Consider the following 20013-nt stretch of genomic DNA (forward strand, 5'->3'; position numbering starts at 1 on the left):
TACTTATGTAGGCCATTGATTAAGAATTCTACTCAGTGTCTCGACGACTGGGTTCTATCAGTCATCCAGAAATCCCCACGGATAATCACATAATCGCTTATTACGACTTGAGATCTAATATGTAGTGCCTAATGACATGATACGAGTATTAGCATCGTTATAGAATTAGTTTTACGCGTTTATTATATGTATTGTGTTTTTATTTATTTGTAACTCTGCTGCACACACTGTTACTTCGAATACTTGTATTAATAATCAGTTATTATATAAATATATTTGGTACTTAAATGAGGAATTATGAATGTGAATGTGTCCAACAATATCCAACAACACAAAAATTATATTTTTCACTAAATATTTATATATGTATATATATAATAATTTTATTAAATAGTTGTTTTTATGCAATATTTAGATTATTTAGGCACTGGTTTTATGTGACTAAATATAGGTCTTCAATATTCACCAACTTTTATAAAAAAGCCTAATAAAAGAGAAAGAGAAGAGGGTTGGAGAGTGTAAAATACCTAAACTCTTGGAATGCAAATTTCTTGACATAATTTTTTTTTTTGAAATATCGCTATTATCAACCACTTATAGGTGACATTCAGACACTTTTTCAAATCGAACTGTACACCGTAACTTCAATAGTAATACGCATATCCACGAATCTGTAACCGTAGCGTAGGTAACGCTGCCTGAAATTAACCACGATGTGTGTCGCAATATGATGGCAGTACCTACGAGTTTTACTCAGAGGGAAATATAGAGTCGTGACAATGCAATTGTTACCATTAGAGCTGCAGTAGGTACCAGGAATACGTATGTGCCAGTTGGGTTGTAGTATTGGAGTAGGTATTGGAGTTTACCTATTCATATAGGTTTTTTATTTCAACATTTTAGTACAGGGAAAATAAGTAATGTTTACAAACAAAGATACTAGTACGACGCATAAAATATTTTTTTATGTATTAATGAATTATAGGAAAAATAATTCAGTCTGTCCATAAAATTTAGTACCATGATGCTTAAAAATTGCATATTTAAACCTATCCAAGGCGAAGCCTGCGATATCAATGCGAATATTGACTGAAACATAACAATAAGGTGGAAATAAGTATAACTTTATTAGTTCAAAATTCGTCCGACACTTTTTAGTAATAAAGATATAGTAATATTTTCACTATATGACTCTAGGAAAGTATGTTACAGGTACCGACACCTTGGTTAACTCTAGTTTATGGTTAAGATGTTTTTTACAGTCTATATCACAAAAAAATGTTTTACAGTACATATGGGGCTACTTTTCCGCACTAGTGCGTAAAATAGCACTTTTCGTGCGTATGTCGAAACGAATGACTTCCTTCGGTCGTGTTTTAATTTATCGCCACTCCATCGCCATTCCAGTACTCAGTAGAATTGACACATGAGACAATCATGTTCTCGCTTGATTATACTGTTTTATTTAATTTTAGTTTTAGACACTTATACATCTCTAAGTAATTATTTATTTTATTTTTAATGATTCTGACACTTGGAGACCTTTACATCCCTAAGTATTTATTCATTTTATTATTTTTATTTTATTGTACATACTTATATTTTTAATGATTCGGACACTTAGAGACCTTTACATCTCTAAGTCAATTTAGGCTAGTAATTATGTGAAGCTATACCGTCTTTTATGTAACATACGAGCACAGAATGCTGTGTCTCACAGCTAAGTGTTATCACTATTTTAATATTAGTATAGGCCGGTAGCTTGAACATGTCATGCTCGCTTAAAAGTCTTTGCTTACGGTGGCGTCGTTGATCGGGTCGCCACTTTCCCGAATGAAGGTTGAGGGAGGCGATGGCTGAGATACGCGTCGTACTCGTGAACGGGTGCTGTTTGTGGAGACGGGTCTGTTTAAGCTAACACGAATATATTTAGTAACTTTATTTTTAATTTAATTGCAGTGAGACGCAACATTCGGTTCTCGTATGTTTTTTTTTCTCGTAATGTGTTAATCATACAGGATTCTGACTCTTGGAGACCCTATACATCTCTAAGGATAATTTGATAAACTATGTTATTTTTTAGTTCTGACACTTAGAGACATTTACACCTCTAAATAAGTTTAGATTTTTTTCCATGTATCTGTTTTGTTTTTATTTTAATATTATTATTATAGTTTTTTATGTAATTCGACATTAAGAGACCTTACACATCTCTAAGTAATTGTATTACGTTACTTTGATTTGGTAGTTGTAGTTGTATTTAATAATTGTTGATGTATTATTATTATTTTTTTGCTTGTATGTAAATTCAATGTTGACGTGTAAAAGTGCCCTTGTGGCCTATTTGCTGAATAAACGTTGAAGTTGAAGTTGAAGAAGTTGACTCGTTTCGAATTTCCTCTTTTCCGCACTTGTATCGTAAATAACTATTTTGTATCAACTTTATTCTTTATGTGTTATGGTTGATAATGGTAAAAAAAACCCTCTGTTTATCATAAAGTACTAAGTATCCCGTTTCTCTGTGCAATTTGAAATGGGAAATGGAAATACCGAATTTATTACAGACGGCAACCGCAAATGCCCTTTAAGGGACCGCTCATATCAGAAAGCTGTCACGGGTAACTCCTAGCCCCCACTTCCTACGCGACGTCACATGATATGATCATATGATGGTGACGTATGAAAGCGACACGTCATTATAGTTTGATGACGTTTATACAGGAAAATGTAAACGTGCCTAAGTTGTTAGTAAATACACGATTTTGATAATGCTTCAACTGGCAATACCTATGATCGTAAGAGTTTTTTTTATAGCAGGGGGTATTATCCTCCCAAGGCCCAAGGTAATACCTATAGTACCTATTCAGTTCGATGTAATTTACACCATGTTTAATTGGAACAGAGTCGCTTTTGCTTTGTTTAGTTCAATTTTCAAAGAACGCAAAATCAACTATATATCCTACAATTTAGGTTCAATTTTCAGTGGCAAATTTTTGATGTTTCATTTGTATGGCTGATGGGCCTTAGGAGGATATAAATGTAGCCTTTGTAACCCGTGCCACAAAGGATAATCGGTTCAGTAGTTTTGACGCAACGGTCGAACACACGACACAATCATACTGTTAAAACAGTAACCTCTGATTTTGAATTTACCGCTGGCAGTCGGTAAAATTAAAGACGTTGACGAGATTTAAGAAGGCCTATAAAATATTGAGCACCACACCAGCCTCTAGCCTATAGTAGGCTCTCTCTATTCTTTTAAAACTGATGTGAACGTTGCATTTTATCCACATTAGGGTTTCTGATTTCTCGACCTTTATATCTCGAGTTTCGAGAATTCTCGAGCTCAAATTCTCGAGTTGTCTCGAGTCTTTTTGTGTAAACCGTAAGTTTTCGGTAAAATAAGAAACAAAGTAATTTTTATTGCACCAGTGTGATTATACGTAACGTAACAAAAAAGAAGTTCATTTTTCAAACAAACAAATATTAAAAATTTACAAGCAAACAACAATAATAATGGGAAGGACAAATCGGGCCCTCAAGTAAACAAAGACAGTCAGTGCTAAGTTCCGAAAGGCCGGGAAGCCGAAAAGCACAAGAAAAGAGAGGATGACTGGGGTCCACAAGGGAAAAACTCACACTGGGAGGTATTCAATTCCAGCCACAAATATTTAAGCCGTTAGTTATAATTAAATTATTAAAACAAACAATTTTTAAAACGTTACATTTCCTAAGAATTAAAACGTTAAACACTTATTATACTAAAATCATATTAAATCACATAATGAATTTGTATTTTTCATTTAGATCATTCCTAACAAGTTACTAATTTCTAATCAGTTCAGTTATAGGTATCCCTAGCCATGACTTAAGGTGTTAATAGTTATTTGTACAACAAGAGATCAAAGTTTGATATTTCTTCGGGTGCTTATTTTGAGTCCCGTGCAAGCGAAAGATACTATACTAGATCTAATTTAGAATCTTGAGCGTAATAAGGGACTCAAAAGCGCACGAGATGTAAATAACTTTGATCTCGTGTAGTTCACAAAACTTTTCACCTTAGCAGTGAGAACATATTATTAGAGAACCCGAAAAATGTATTCCTTCAACAGAAACAAACAATTCAACAGAAATAAACTGCTGGATAGCAATCAATTTGGTTTTACCAGAGGTCGATCTACTACTGACGCCGGTGCGGTACTTCTAAAACACATCTTTGACGCTTGGGAAAAAGCTCAAGATGCTGTGGGAATTTTCTGTGATCTGTCAAAGGCATTTGATTGCGTTGATCACGAAAATTTAAAGAGAAAATTAAGCCGCTATGGGATAAAGGCTAGTGCCCTTGACCTAGTCTCATCGTACCTTTCGGATAGAACTCAGCGAGTAGTTATTAATGGAGCTCAATCAGCGGGGTCCCCGGTAGCCCTCGGAGTGCCTCAAGGTTCAATTCTTGGTCCCTTCCTGTTTTTGGTATACATTAATGATTTACCAAAAGTTGTGCAAGATAGACATGATATAGTGTTATTCGCAGATGACACTTCCCTTATATTTAAAGTGGACAGAAAGGAAAATAGCTTCGATAGCATTAATGAAGCGCTATCTACCGTAGTAAACTGGTTTACGGCAAACAATTTGCTTTTGAACGCCAAGAAAACCAAATGCATCAAGTTTACGCTACCTAACGTCAAGCAGGTAACTAACAGCAAGATTAAAATAAAAGGTGATACGCTGGAATTTGAAGATCGAACTGTTTTCCTGGGAGTCACTTTAGACTCAAAACTGCAATGGCATGCACATATAGCCACTCTAGCCGGCAAACTCAGTTCAGCAGCCTATGCAGTGAGGAGAATCAGACAGCTAACAAACGTAGAGACGGCCAGGCTGGTATACTTTAGTTATTTCCATAGTGTTATGTCGTATGGAATTCTGTTGTGGGGAAAAGCGGCAGACATTCAGACAATATTTGTGCTGCAAAAACGAGCTGTACGTTCCATCTATGGACTGGGCGCTCGAGTATCTCTGAGAGAGAAATTCAAAGAGGTTAACATTCTTACCATTGCATCTCAATACATACTTGAGAATATTATGTATGTTCGGAAAAACATCCACGAATTCAAGCTTAACAGTGACATCCATAACTATAACACTAGAAACAAACATAAACTTGCTGTGCCCGCCCACCGCCTCCGTAAGGTTAGTACGTCTTTCGTCGGGAACTGTACACGTTTTTATAACAAAGTCCCTACTGACATAGCGAATTTACCACTTACCAAATTTAAGTCACACATTAAGCGCTCCTTGTTAAGTAAGGCGTACTACACTGTAAATGATTTTATACACGATAGAGATGCCTTTAAGCCTGTAGCTTGATTTCGATAGTATGATAAGAGTTCAATAAATATTGTTTTTTCATTGTAAATTAAATATGCTAGTGTCCAGTAGAATTGACACATGAGACAATCATGTTCTCGCTTGATTATATTGTTTAATTTAATTTTAGTTTTGGACACTTGGAGACCATATACATCTCTAAGTAATTATTTATTTTATTTTTAATGATTCTGACACTTGGAGACCTTTACATCCCTAAGTATTTATTCATTTTATTATTTTTATTTTATTGTACATACTTATATTTTTAATGATTCGGACACTTAGAGACCTTTACATCTCTAAGTCAATTTAGGCTAGTAATTATGTGAAGCTATACCGTCTTTTATGTAACATACGAGCACAAAATGCTGTGTCTCACAGCTAAGTGTTATCACTATTTTAATATTAATATAGGCCGGTAGCTTGAACATGTCATGCTCGCTTAAAAGTCTTTGCTTACGGTGGCGTCGTTGATCGGGTCACCACTTTCCCGAATGAAGGTTGAGGGAGGCGATGGCTGAGATACGCGTCGTACTCGTGAACGGGTGCTGTTTGTGGAGACGGGTCTGTTTAAGCTAACACGAATATATTTAGTAACTTTATTTTTTAATTTAATTGCAGTGAGACGCCTCATTCGGTTCTCGTATGTTTTTTTTTTTCTCGTAATGTGTTAATCATACAGGATTGTGACTCTTGGAGACCCTATACATCTCTAAGGATAATTTGATAAACTATGTTATTTTTTAGTTCTGACACTTAGAGACATTTACACCTCTAAATAAGTTTAGATTTTTTTTCCATGTATCTGTTTTGTTTTTATTTTAATATTATTATTATAGTTTTTTTATGTAATTCGACATTAAGAGACCTTATACATCTCTAAGTAATTGTATTACGTTAGTTTGATTTGGTAGTTGTAGTTGTATTTAATAATTGTTGATGTATAATTATTATTATTTTGCTTTTATGTAAATTCAATGTTGACGTGTAAAAGTGCCCTTGTGGCCTATTTGCTGAATAAATGTTGAAGTTGAAGTTGAAGTTGAACTTCTTCATCACTTACCTATTCACTCATATTTTCTTAAGATATACCAACAATTAAGTTTTCACGTCAGCAGCTAGAACAAGGGTACTTTGCTACTTAAAAACAGTTAGCAAAATCGTGTTTTGCTCACTGAGTGCCCTTGTTCGAGCTGCTGAGGTGAAAAATAATTAAAATGGGTTACATTTAAATATGAATAGGATTAAATTACAATAATCATCAAAAAACAAACGACGACAATGACACAAAAAAGCATTGAAGTATTTTAGTTATGGAATGAATCATTTAATTTCCCCATAGGTATACTTGCATAAAGAGGTACTATTTATTAATTATGGATTGAGATATTATTTTTTATAATCGCAATCAGTTAAAGGTATTAGAAGCATGAAAAGTTATTTTTCTACTCCCGTACTTTTATTTGTCATTTAAAGGGTCGTGCACACACCTTTAAACCCCTCTCTTATAGTTGTCAAGACAAGTCTTTAGTCTATTCCCCAAAAAAGTATTTGTGCATACACGCAGTATCTTTTTGGCACTTTTACGATACTTCGTGTAATCACCACTTAAAAAATATTGTATGGAATACATTGTTGCCAACCTAATTTTAATTGTCATTTCTGACAGATGAGTGAACCATAGACATGTTTTGGTTAATCATCATCATCATCATCAGTTTTCATCTTTATAGGGCTGTATCTCCTAAACCGTGCGTCGTAGCGCAAAAATAATCAAATTTTCGTTCCCCTTTGAAACCACTAAGTAATATTTAAAAAACACAAAAAACTAAAAAAAGAAAAAAAAAAGAAAAATGTTTATGGGTTGTATCTCCTAAACCGTGCGTCGTAGCGCAAAAATATTAAAATGTTCATTCCTCTGTAAGCCCCTAATTAATATTAAAAAAAACACAAAAGAGAAATTAAAAAAAAAACAAAAAAAACTTTATAATGCTGTATCTCCTAAACCGTGCGTCGTAGCGCAAAAATAATAAAATTTTCGTTCCCCTTTGAAACCCGTAAGTAATATTTAAAAAACACAAAAACAAAAAATAAAAATAAAAAGAAAGAAAAATGTTTATGGGTTGTATCTCCTAAACCGTGCGTCGTAGCGCAAAAATATTAAAATGTTCATTCCTCTGTAGGAAGCCCCTAATTAATATAAAAAAAACACAAAAGAGAAATTTAAAAAAAAACAAAAAAAAAACTTTATAATGCTGTATCTCCTAAACCGTGCGTCGTAGCGCAAAAATAATCAAATTTTTGTTCCCCTTTGGAACCCGTATGTAATATTTAAAAAACAAGAAAAACAAAAAATAAAATAAAAAAAGAACGAAAAATGTTTATGGGTTGTATCTCCTAAACCGTGCGTCGTAGCGCAAAAATAATAAAATGTTCATTCCTCTGTAAGAAACCCCTAATTAATATTTAAAAAAAAAACAAAAAAGAAAAAAAAAACTTTATAATGCTGTATCTCCTAAACCGTGCGTCGTAGCGCAAAAATAATCAAATTTTCGTTCCCCTTTGAAATCCGTAAGTAATATTTAAAAAACACGAAAAACAAAAAAAAAATAAAGAAAAATGTTTATGGGTTGTATCTCCTAAACCGTGCGTCGTAGCGCAAAAATAATAAAATGTTCATTCCTCTGTAAGAAACCCCTAATTAATATTAAAAAAAAAAATAAAAAAAAAATAAAAAAAAATATTTATAGGGCTGTATCTCCTAAACCGTGCGTCGTAGCGCAAAAATAATAAAATTTTCGTTCCCCTTGAGAATCCCACGCACTGAACAACCTATCATATTAGGAAATTAAACAATCATCATCATCCATTTTTATTATTATTTCATTGCATTTCAAAGTAAGTGCTTGGTCGTAGAAAAAGTATTGTATGCAACGTTGTTTAACTGAGTCAAAAAATACTAGTGGCGTCTTTATTAACAATTTACGGCTTCGCCTCAAATTGTTACTCACGCCACTCGCCTTTTTTGACCCCTCTTAAACAACGGTTGCATAAAATACTATTTCACCACACCAACTGGTAAAGGCTCTCTTGTTTGTTCAAAAACTGATAGCAAAGCTGCATTTTATATACATGTGAGGCAAAGTAATCAAATGCAATTTATGAGTTGTTTATGAATTGACTTTTAAATGATGATTTTGAATGATAAATATTTAGTGATGTATATCTTTTGAATATATAATTTCTGATGCAAGTGTAGAAACTTGTATGGGTTATACATAGATAGCCTTTTTCGCATGTATAATAATCATGAAAAAAATTACAACGCGTTTTGTGAGGATATTATAGTAGTTTATGCAACAGTGATATAATAAGGGTTCTTAAAATTCAAGGGTCGAAGTTACAAAACGAGACGTAGTCGAGTTTTGTAAAAAAAGACCCGAGAATTTTAAGAACCAATTATGAGCTGTTGCATACATTACTTTTTCTATGACAGCTGCAGCAAAAAAAAAAAAAAAAAAAAAAAAAAAAAAAAAAAAAAAAAAAAAAGAGTTATTATTAAAAAAAAAGAGTTATTATTAAAAAAAAAAGAGTTATTATTTAAAAAAAATTGAGTTATTATTTAAAAAAAAAAAGAGTTATTATTGTAAATGAAACCATACCTCTTTCAATCAAGATGATCGGAACTTGTATCTTTAAAAAAAATAAAGCAGTTGTATTATACTCATAAGATGACTGCTAGCAGTCATCTTATGAGCCTATAGACAAAGCATTCAAATGACATTGCTTTAGATATCACTGTCAGTCATTTAATTGACACATTTAAGTGCTGGAGTAGAAAAAAAAATTAAGAACCATCGACGTATCTTGTGGAAACATTTAAGTATTAAAGTGGCACTTTCACTAACGAATTGTAAGTAGAAGTTATTTACGGGCATGAGTCTCGTTTTCTTTATCAAACGCTACTAATTATATAGTAGAAATATAGAGTAGAATATTGTTATTTAAGATAACGTTAGATTAATATTAGATTATTAAAAGCTGTAGAATTAGCTGTTAATGATAATACTTTATTATTACTATTTAATACTAATTACATGATTGCAATGATTAAATGATACTTGTAGGTATAATAACCTAGAGTCTGGCTACTGAAATATTACACACAATGTTTGGCGGGAAATTAAAAAAATCATGGGCTGGTCACACTTTGTGTAGTAGGAATTATAGTTTTGATACTAGAAAATATTTTTGATTTTCTGTGCACACGTAATGTACCTAAGGATGTCAAATATACGTTGACGTGCACTCAAAGTCAGCTCACGTAATTTCTACCACTATTTAAAGTACAGTCAATGATAAACACATATGTTAACACTTTCTCACCACATACCATTGTACAAGGCGAAAAATGAAATGTAGTGTAAATAAGACCTAGCTCTAGATAATACCGTAATATTAGTCCATCACCAAAAAAAAATTACATAAGAACTACGCCAGATATGCTAAATGCTAAGTATCAAAATATTTATAGAGCACCAACCTCCTAATTTGTTTAGATTTGTTTAGGCTTGTAAACATTGCAGTTTTTCGTTATACAACGCTACACGTCGACATCGCACATTGTCGCAATTATTTACGAGCTTAAATAATAGTTTGCGAACCTCACTCAGTATAGACATTATTAATATTATTTAAAATAAACCCCTTATAAACCGCAAACAATTTGAATGAATGACATAAATTGACAACTGACTTTAAGCTTTTTTTTTAATCATAGACAATTGATGATACAATAAAGAAATATTTGTCAACAATTTTTGGCTAGCCAGACTCTACTTACCGATACCAATATCGGATAATAATGATCGACAAATTTAATACTTTTAACCTTGTTGATATTATTGTTCATATTCAGACAAACATATCAGATAGCAAATATTTGAATTGATTCTGATGGGTAAGATGATAGCGTAGATTTTTATCACCCAGTATACAGACTATTGATTTGGCTGACTAGCCGACTAATCGGCGCTCGGATGGCCGATTAGTCAGCCAGATCATTAGTTACGTCACTTACGTCTAAGTTCGGTTCAGATGCACTTAAAAAAACAATCGTTTTACCTCTTTTGTAGCGCTATTCATCCTCCTATAGTAACGCTAAAAATAAAAAAATAAATCCTAAGGCTATATTTCATACGACAACCAGACAATCGGACATAAGAAAGCGACCACACGGTCAATTATTTATTCGAACAAAAGTTTTCGTAAGCACCCTAAATAGGAATTTGGGTAAAATAGGTGAAAAAGCTTATGGTAAATGTTTGCTCTTTATTTCTTTTTGCCCTGTTTTCCTGTCACTTATAAAGTGCCAACTAATCGGCTATTTTTGCCGACTAGTCGACTACAAATGAGGCCGGTTAGTTGGCTTTCCCGACTACAGTCGGATCATTCCTATAAATATTTAATAACATTCATTTTGAATCGATTTGCTTTGATTTTGTTGTGTTACTATTTTTGCATTAAAAAATAGGCCTTTAAGAATATCAAAGCATGAATCATCCCAAAGCCAGTTTCTTATTTTGGTTACGATGTTTCCAGCCAGCCTGAAAACACGCTTATTTTCGGTTGTAGTGGGCTTTACTGCAAGGCCAGAAAGGCTTTTAAGTCTCCCAATATTGGTTGTTCGTTTCGCGGTCATAATTGTTAGGCGAAAAGGCGTGTTTTGCTTCAGTTCGCGTTTCAAGTTCGGAACTCGAGAATTCTGGAGTTCTGGCAATTTTTTTCTCGTCTCGAATGAAGCCAAAATTCTCGAGGTGTCTCGAGTTCGAGAAATCTCGAGCAGAAACCCTAATCCACATTTATTAGTGGCAAACTAATTAAATACAAATTTTGAGTTGTTTGCTCATTTTGGCTGGTGGAATTGGCTTTTAAGTGATGAATTATGATTTTGAATTATAAATATTTAACAGCGTTGATTTAGATTTGACTTGTAATGTTTTGCATTTAGTATTTTCCTCGAGTTGGTGTGGTGAAAAATGTTGTTTTTCACTCGGTAGCTAAGTGTGTGCAATGTTCAAAATCCCACTTTTCGGACCACTCGCTACGCACGTGGTTAAATTTTGGCATCTTTCGCTTGCTCTGGTAAAAATATTAGCACGACGAGGAGTTAAACAACAACTTTGGCCACTTGTAAAAGAAATAACTGTAATTAATTTGTGTTATTTACTTACCATATCAATAGGTACATTTTGAATAGGTATGTATCCACATCGATAAGTATACCTTACCTACTTATATATTATTTTCTTCTGCCAGTGATTCTGATTAGTTAAAATATTGTTAAACGAAATAAATGTACTTGGTCTTCAACAAATAGCTAAATCACTTTATTTTATTGTTTTAACAAAGAAAATTGATATTTAGGTATATCCTCATTTCACTATTAATGAAAAACGTATCAATGCCGTATTCGTGGAATGTTCTAAATATATTTGACAAACTTTTTTGTCTAACATTTATTCCTATGAATAATGTCTATAAAAAATAACCCATCTGTGTGTTTCTACCACACCTATACATATATGCATGCATCAAGATGGCAAAAGAAGTAAAACAAATACTGCATTAGCAACAGTGACGTTAACAGTAAAGTAGGTAGGTAGTAGGTACCTAAACAAAATGATCAAAAATAGATAGAACAATCGTGGAATTGACCTGAACACACAAATAGCAACAGATAGCTATTTATATGCGTTTGACAATCACCGCGATATGGAGATTATTATAGTAAAGCTTAGCTTATCATAACGGAAAATAAAGATTAAACATTTCCATTAATAAGTCGATGGATCAATTACATTTCTTGTTACCTATTTATAGTTAATAACTCAGTATTACTAGGTCAGTACGAGTTAATACTGATTCAGTTAACAAGTCATTCTGGTACTGACCTAGCTGTTCTAGCTAAAACTGCAGATTGAAATCGGATTTGAGTAGCCAGATGTTTTATGATCGCTTGCAATTAATTTAATTGTCACGCAGACCAGAAAATAGAATTATAATGTCATTCTTACTCGTACTAATAGTTTATAATCCGCATTAGGGTTCCCAGCAATAGCATGGTCGCTATAGTTCGTTTTTTTAGCATTAGAAATAAGGTAAACAATCTTGATGTGTCTTTTAATTGAAAAACACATTTTAAAAATAAGTTACGGCAAATAATTATGAATCTAATACGATCATTTATATTCTTCTGCTTTCATACGTAATAGTTTTTGATTTTTAAAAAGCGTTTTTCAACTAAAAAAGAACTATAGGTGCTGATGCCAACTCTCCGGCCATTATACTTATTAATTGGGAATTGGCAGTGACCGTTCGTTGATATGTATTTTGTCAATTCGGTGAAATATTCTGAATAAAACAGTACCTAGTTGACCGAGAGAGCGCGAAGTATGAGGGAGCAGTCTCCGTTTTAGCTTGGGCTAAAATGCTTTCATATGTTCGGATGTTTTTTGAGTCTTTTGGGATTGCGAGTTAGCTTTATTGATTTTTATTTCATGAAAAGAGTACTAGCGTAAACTTTGCATTTACGTTTAATATTGAAGGTATTTAGAGCGCACATGCAAGTCAGGACAACGCAATCTCGGCCAGCAAGCTAACTGCGCTCCGGCGAGTCATTCATTGCACAAAAAGGTTTGTCTTTTTCATTTTGTCATTTTGTATTCTGCGAAATACTCGTGACTCTCTCTGAACAAACTAAAACCCTCATCATCTGTTCTGCGTAGCTGATTCAACGCAGCGAAATTTGAAAGAAAATGTATTTAAATTCGGACGAGGAAAACGTGATGTTGCGAATTCATTACGGTTCAATTTTGATCAATGTGATTCACGGTTTGGGTTAAGGTTTGTATTTATTAGCATTTATTCTACCAGTTTTGTCCATGTACATACATACGGTAACGAAAGATTATGTAGGTACATGTTTAATCAATTACGTATCAAGGGCCTATTTTAGATTTAAGCTAGATATTAATTTCTTTTAGTAATACAGTGGGTATATATCTTGTTTGTAAATAAATAATTTATTACATCATAAGAAATCTTAAGATGGTTTTGACCTAGAACTAATATGATGGGACAATGCGCTGTTTGTATTTCTTGCAGTATGATAGGCGTACGAACGTAGTAAAATCCTAAGGGATATCTAGTACGGCTCTTCTGAGGTGAACTTTTCGCTTCAAACCGTAATCTTTCAAACAAAGGCCATTGTCTCTATTATCGCAAAAGCGCTTGCTCCCGACTTGGCACGTGTCAGTACAACATTCATATTGAAAAACAACCGGTATCGTCATAGTATTAAGGTTCAAATTTAATGTCACTGATATTCTAGATATTACGTTTTGGTAGTGTAGGACGATAAACCGCCCCGAAGCGATACGGCGCTCATATTATTTTGATACTTAGTTTGGTGTTAAAAATGAAACGCGGTTATTTATTATATTGTTTTATTTAAATTATTAGCTTGCGGTGGTAAATGTAATAATTTACAAAGGTGCAGCTGCAAGCATTGTTATTTTTTCTTATCTTTAGAATAACGATACTGTGAAATTAGCACCCCTGATGTGATGCCGACGCATAGTAACAATAAAAACACTGATAAGGCAAACGTGGAGCTTTGAAGCGTACAGCTTTTCTAACAAAACGTCACGTGTCAACGGTTAGAAGAAAGGTCGGTTATAATATAAGAAAGAAATTGATTATATCTGATTTTTTATGACACGATTTTATCTAGTAGTACTTATAACTGTTTATATACCTACACGGAAAAATTTTGATTATACCTATGTTAAACTTATTAATCTTAAATTTACATTGTTACCTTAGATTTTGTTATATAACAAATATACAACGCTTTATCATAAATAACCGTGTTTCATTTTTAACACCACACTAAGTATCAAAATAATATGAGTGCCGTATCGCTTCGGGGCGGTCTATCGTCCTACACCACCAAAACGTAATATATAGAATATCAGTGACATTAAATTTGAACCTTAATACTATGACGATACCGGTTGTTTTTCAATATGAATGTTGTACTGGCACGTGCCAAGTCGGGAGCAAGCGCTTTTGCGATAATAGAGACAATGGCCTTTGTTTGAAAGATTACGGTTTGAAGCGAAAAGTTCACCTCAGAAGAGCCGTACTATCTTTATCACTAACCCTAATACGGATTGGACACGGATTGCATGTATGAGATATAAACGGTTTTAAGTTGTACCTACCCAAGTATACCCAAGATAATTTTCAAAACTATTACCTATAAATTATTTTCAAATCATCAAACATTACCTAAATACATATAATTGGTTATTGTCCCAGAATTTTGTGTTATAGTTCAAACTTTGACTAAAGATATGGAGAGGGCAACATTTGAATAAGAAGAAGAAACTGAACTTTCGTTTGCTTTGGTGGGTAAATTTCGCTGTAAATATATATTTTACAATCCAATGTGTGTTCAGTTGTTTATTGCGGACAACAGATCGTCCACAGGCTACAATACAACCATGACCTACATTTTTTGCGGCGACCATTCATCTATAAGTACAGTGTGCTATTTAGTATTTACACAAACCTTATATCATTACGTCTTATCGATATGTTTTACTTCCATAAATCGGTATGGTATTATATTTAACATGACTCAAGTATTTAGGTTTAAAGACGGCTGCCAAGTAAATATCTGTTTTACTTAATATTAACAGCAATATGCAAACTTGAATCACTGTAGGAAGTGAACATCATTATCATTGTTGAACGTATGTTTTTTTATTCAATCCACACGTCAGATAGACACAGCACGTCATACACCTGTAAGTATCAGCTGCCTTATATTTTCCTATAATTTAAATCTCTACCATACTAAACTAAGGCTAAAAGCGAACAGAGCATGACAAGACAACACCTCTTGTTATAAATGCACATCATAATTCGTAGGTTGAATAATTTAACTAAGATACTATTCAGAAGGATCAGGGGGCCTAGCCAAGATGACAATCATGCATCGACAAACGCCAAACGAAAAGTCAAAATGTGTCGGGTATACAGATGCTACGGAAAATTACGTGAATATTTCCATACATTACCTACTTAAGCATTGTTTTTATAGTGGAAAAGAGATTCTGGATCAAACTGATTAGCTTCATAGTTTAGCTGTTTAATTGTACCTAGTTATATTTTAATACATTGTGTAAACCAAAGATATAGATGTAAGAAATATATATAAGTATGTAAAATATTTGTACACCGACTTCACGGTAGAATATGATGAAACTTGCATTCATTCTAATTTAAGATCACATCAATGTACCATATTCTGACAAATGAATATGTCGTAGTCAGATCGTATAACCCGCCGTATTACATTACGGCTAGCCGTTTTACAAAACAGGGGCGTTTTGAAATGCGGCGGTTCGATGATTAGCCGGATTGTCATTGCGATAAGTTCTTCAATGAGGCGGCCTACGTTTAGCCGCATCGTATCTACTATTTAGATTGTAGAGTGACCAGTTCTTTCGGTCGCCTACGTAACCGGAGTTTGACAATGTTTGCAATTTAATTTATTTTTACCATGGTCCCACCGCACTACATGTGTTTCTTTTCCAAAACATTTCCTTCACAACTTAAATAGACGGAGCCCCGCAGGCGGGGCTCCTATTTCTGGGCGGTTTGCTCTTTGGGCATCTGAAGCTACCTAACGAACATAACCTACTTATTACCTACCTACGCTTTTTTCCCCAAAGTGTAATGTTTTCACGGACGTCTCACTAAATCAATAGGTAGGTTAGGTTCGTTAGGTAGCTTCAGATGCCCGAAGGGCAAACCGCTCAGAAATAGGAGCCCCGCGAAGCGGGGCTCCGTCTAGTTAAGTTGCGAAGGAAATGTTTTTTGAAAAGAAACAGTCCGACGAACTCCAGATTTGATGGACACCCCAGCGTTTTTCATAGTTTGTTGTTGTTATGTCAGGTAGCGCCACGAGTGTTAAAAATTGGAACTTAAAACTGTCAAATCGGCGGCTAATGACTCGCTGTATTACATTACGGCTAGCCGTGTTGAAGAACGTATGGCGCCGAATACATTCCGGCGGATTTTCATTCAGCCGCATTCAATCCGGCTAATCGTCGAACCGCCGCATTTCAAAACGCCCCTGTTTTGTAAAACGGCTAGCCGTAATGTAATACGGCGGATTATACGATTCGACTGCGACAAATACATTTCCATTTCATTTCATTATTTAAGTTTCGATTGACGTTTTCTATCAACGTTTCTCATCTTGGCTAGGTCCCTATATGTATGTAGAGATATGATTCTAACAATAGACTCAAAGTTTCGCGTTTGGGTGTTGCTAACATGTTGTTGTCCTAGTTAGTTTTATTATGAATTAAATGTTATCTCGAAATACCTACAGATAGCCTATACCTACTAGTCCAATCAATCCTGCTCCGCTGGTAGACGTGACGCCCGCCACGATCCAGGGTTCCTATCTCCTCGGTATACTATACGTGCAGAAGTAGGTACCAACAGGACGCGTAATATGTTTACGTTGTGTAATAATGTTGACTATACGAGTATCGTCGATAAACGAGTCGTATCAAACGCAACACGGATAAGCCTACTGAGCGGGTACGATTCGCGCGTGACCTATATTATCACGTGTACCACGTAAGGTAACTTTAATTTTAAACTGATTTAAATCTTATTCTAATTTCTCAATATTACTTTTTGAACACTTACCCTACTACCATGATCCTACCCCTACCACCACCTACTTACCATGATCTTAATAAGTTAAGTCTAATAAGTATTAGTCTTAATAGGGATGATCGCACCCATAACCCTATCACTTGTGTATCAGTCGAGTCATTTATAAGACATAGATGATACATTACTTTCTGATGTAATTTTCAATGACTAAGTCTCAACTGATTCTCACGAGAGTCTCACCACGTTGTTAATAATATCGCATGAGTATCAGAGACCAATGGATAATTATGATGACATGATATACCTACTATGTATACGTCATAACTGCATGAAGGGTTTTAAGGCACGAGGGTTAAACAAATTTGGCCACCAAGTGAAATACAATTTTTTTCACCACACCGATACAAGGACAATACTAACTCTAAAATATCAAACAAATTACAGCAAATCGATTCAAAATGAATGTTATTAAGTATTTTTATTTCAAAATAATCATAAGTCAATTCTACCAGCAAACACAAGAAAACAACTCAAAATATGCATTTGATTACTTTGCCTCACATGTGAATAAAATGCAACTTTGCTATCAGTTTTTGAACAATCAATCGAGCCTTTACCAGCTGGTGTGATGAAAAATATATTATATCATACTAAATCGCATAATACAGGCGATCCATGAAATTGTTACCCAATCTGAGGATCTTGTCTTTTTACAAGTTACGTAAACACCAAGCGTTAAAGGGATCGTTAATACCTAAATCATGTAGGTATATGAGCAGTGTCTAGGTTTCATGTAATACATATGTACAAGAGTTACCGAGCGTATGTAATGTGTGCGGCAAAGCTTGTACGGATGAAAGGCTTTCATCTATTGACAAGGTAATTAACTAGCTGTCTTTAACCATTGACTATGTTCCAAAGTTACCGTATACCAATAATACGTTACGTATACGTTATTATCTATTACCATCTTTGCAATATGTATACTTAACTTATCAAAGTTTCAAAAAACGTATACGCTGACGTAATACCTACGATTTACACATAGTGTCGACATATTTAAACATTTTACGTACGTACGGTTTCGTGAAAGCGTAAATAAACTCCCGTTTAAAACAGCATCAATCGTATCTACGTAACAAATGATTACTTTTGAATCTTTTATAGTTACAGTTGTTTTACCTACAGCCAAGAGTTTTTAAACTTATTTAAATGTGTTTATTTATTTATTTGGAACGATTTGTGTTTTGTTTGACATACAATGGCAGTAATCATACGTACTGAAGAATCTGTAATACATCAGCAGTCGTGGCCGGCCGTGGTAATTGACTTTCTATTTTTGTGAGTAACATTGAAGCGTGTTCTTTAGGTTTTCTTCTTTTCCTCAGTAAAGTGAAGATAATAATCATAAAATCGCTGCAAAATTCTATCCGCACACACAGTTCGGAGGGAGCGCTCGTGTAGCGCAAGCCCAATTTCCGCTTTATTTATACAAAACCAATTATTGTGAAACGTCGTGTCTGAATAGTTATGAAAACATCAGGCTTCTCAGTAATACCTACTCGTAATTGTTTATTTCACAAACAGAACTTCCAACTACGCAATAATTTACCGGATATTTGCCGGGATCACCGGATCTACAATTCTGAAGCCACTTTATACCGCTCCTATACCTTCGGTTACTTATGATAGTCTATTTTTACCAATACGAATGTTATCCCATGGTTCATACTTGCACATCGTATATGTATTGTTTGGATGCTGCAATATATGTATGGTTCCCCAGAGAAAAGTATTAATCTATGTTAAAAACTTTACCGTAAATAGCTAACTTCAACCAAATCGTAAATCTGTTCAGCGGTATTAACGTATAACCAAACAGCCATCATGACTGAGTAACACATATCTGAACTAAACTCTCATATTTATTAATAACTATAATGTAGCAGAATATATTGTTGAGTTTCAAATATAAAAGTCAAGGTATCCAGATAGTCATAATTATCTAATTGCCTGACGTCGCCGTCATAAAACGACTTTCGCTATATGGCCAATTCTAGGCATTTCGAATAGAAAAAAAGTGACAGGACTCTGGTATAGCCACTTCGCATGGAGACCAGATGGTCGCAACTAGCTTCTGGGTATTATGCATTAAATTAAAGATTATCAGTTATCATTAATGACAGGTGATATCCTGGATCCGTAAGTAATGATTTCATAATCAATTAAATCTGATTACACTACACGAGTACTTATCAGACTACCTACATTTAGAATTAATTTCACTGTATTGAGTCATTCGTAACCTTTACACTTTCTGGCTACGGTCCCCTATCGTGACTGTAATGACGATGGCGCGCGTCACAGCCTACTATTTAGGCATATATTGATATAACGGAAGCGAGGTCGATTCCGAATACCATAGTAAAAATGCTGAATAGACGTTGGGATTTTCCGTTTAAAATTCCCAATTACCGACAAACATAGGTACGTACCTCTATACCTACATATCGTAATTACGGACTTTCGTTTATATCGGTACTAGCGACCCGCCTCGGTTTTGCACGGGTTAACAAATTATACATAAAACTTGCTCTTGAATCACTCTGTCTATTAAAAAAAACCGCATCAAAATCCGTTGCGTAGTTTTAAAGATCTAAGCATACATACAGTCAGACAGGCAGGGAAGCGACTTTGTTTTATACTATGTAGTGATACCGTACACCTCTATTCATATTATGGTTTCGTTTCCAACGTTTTATTTTACTGAAAAGTATGTTCTCTACTTTTATAAATCTTGCTTTCTTACATAATGGCCATTATCACTGATTTCTTTAAAAATCATCAAGAAATTAATAGTTATTTACAATACAA

General features: G+C 34.1%; 1 protein-coding gene across 11 annotated transcripts in view; it reads right to left on the reverse strand.

The window, feature by feature from the left end:
• The window catches only part of LOC134650185 (3',5'-cyclic-AMP phosphodiesterase), a 577846-nt gene that overhangs the window by 12026 nt on the left and 545807 nt on the right, over positions 1 to 20013 (reverse strand). The gene's annotated exons all lie outside the window — the stretch shown is intronic.

Source organism: Cydia amplana, chromosome 8, assembly GCF_948474715.1.
Source record: "Cydia amplana chromosome 8, ilCydAmpl1.1, whole genome shotgun sequence".
NCBI lineage: Eukaryota > Metazoa > Arthropoda > Insecta > Lepidoptera > Tortricidae > Cydia > Cydia amplana.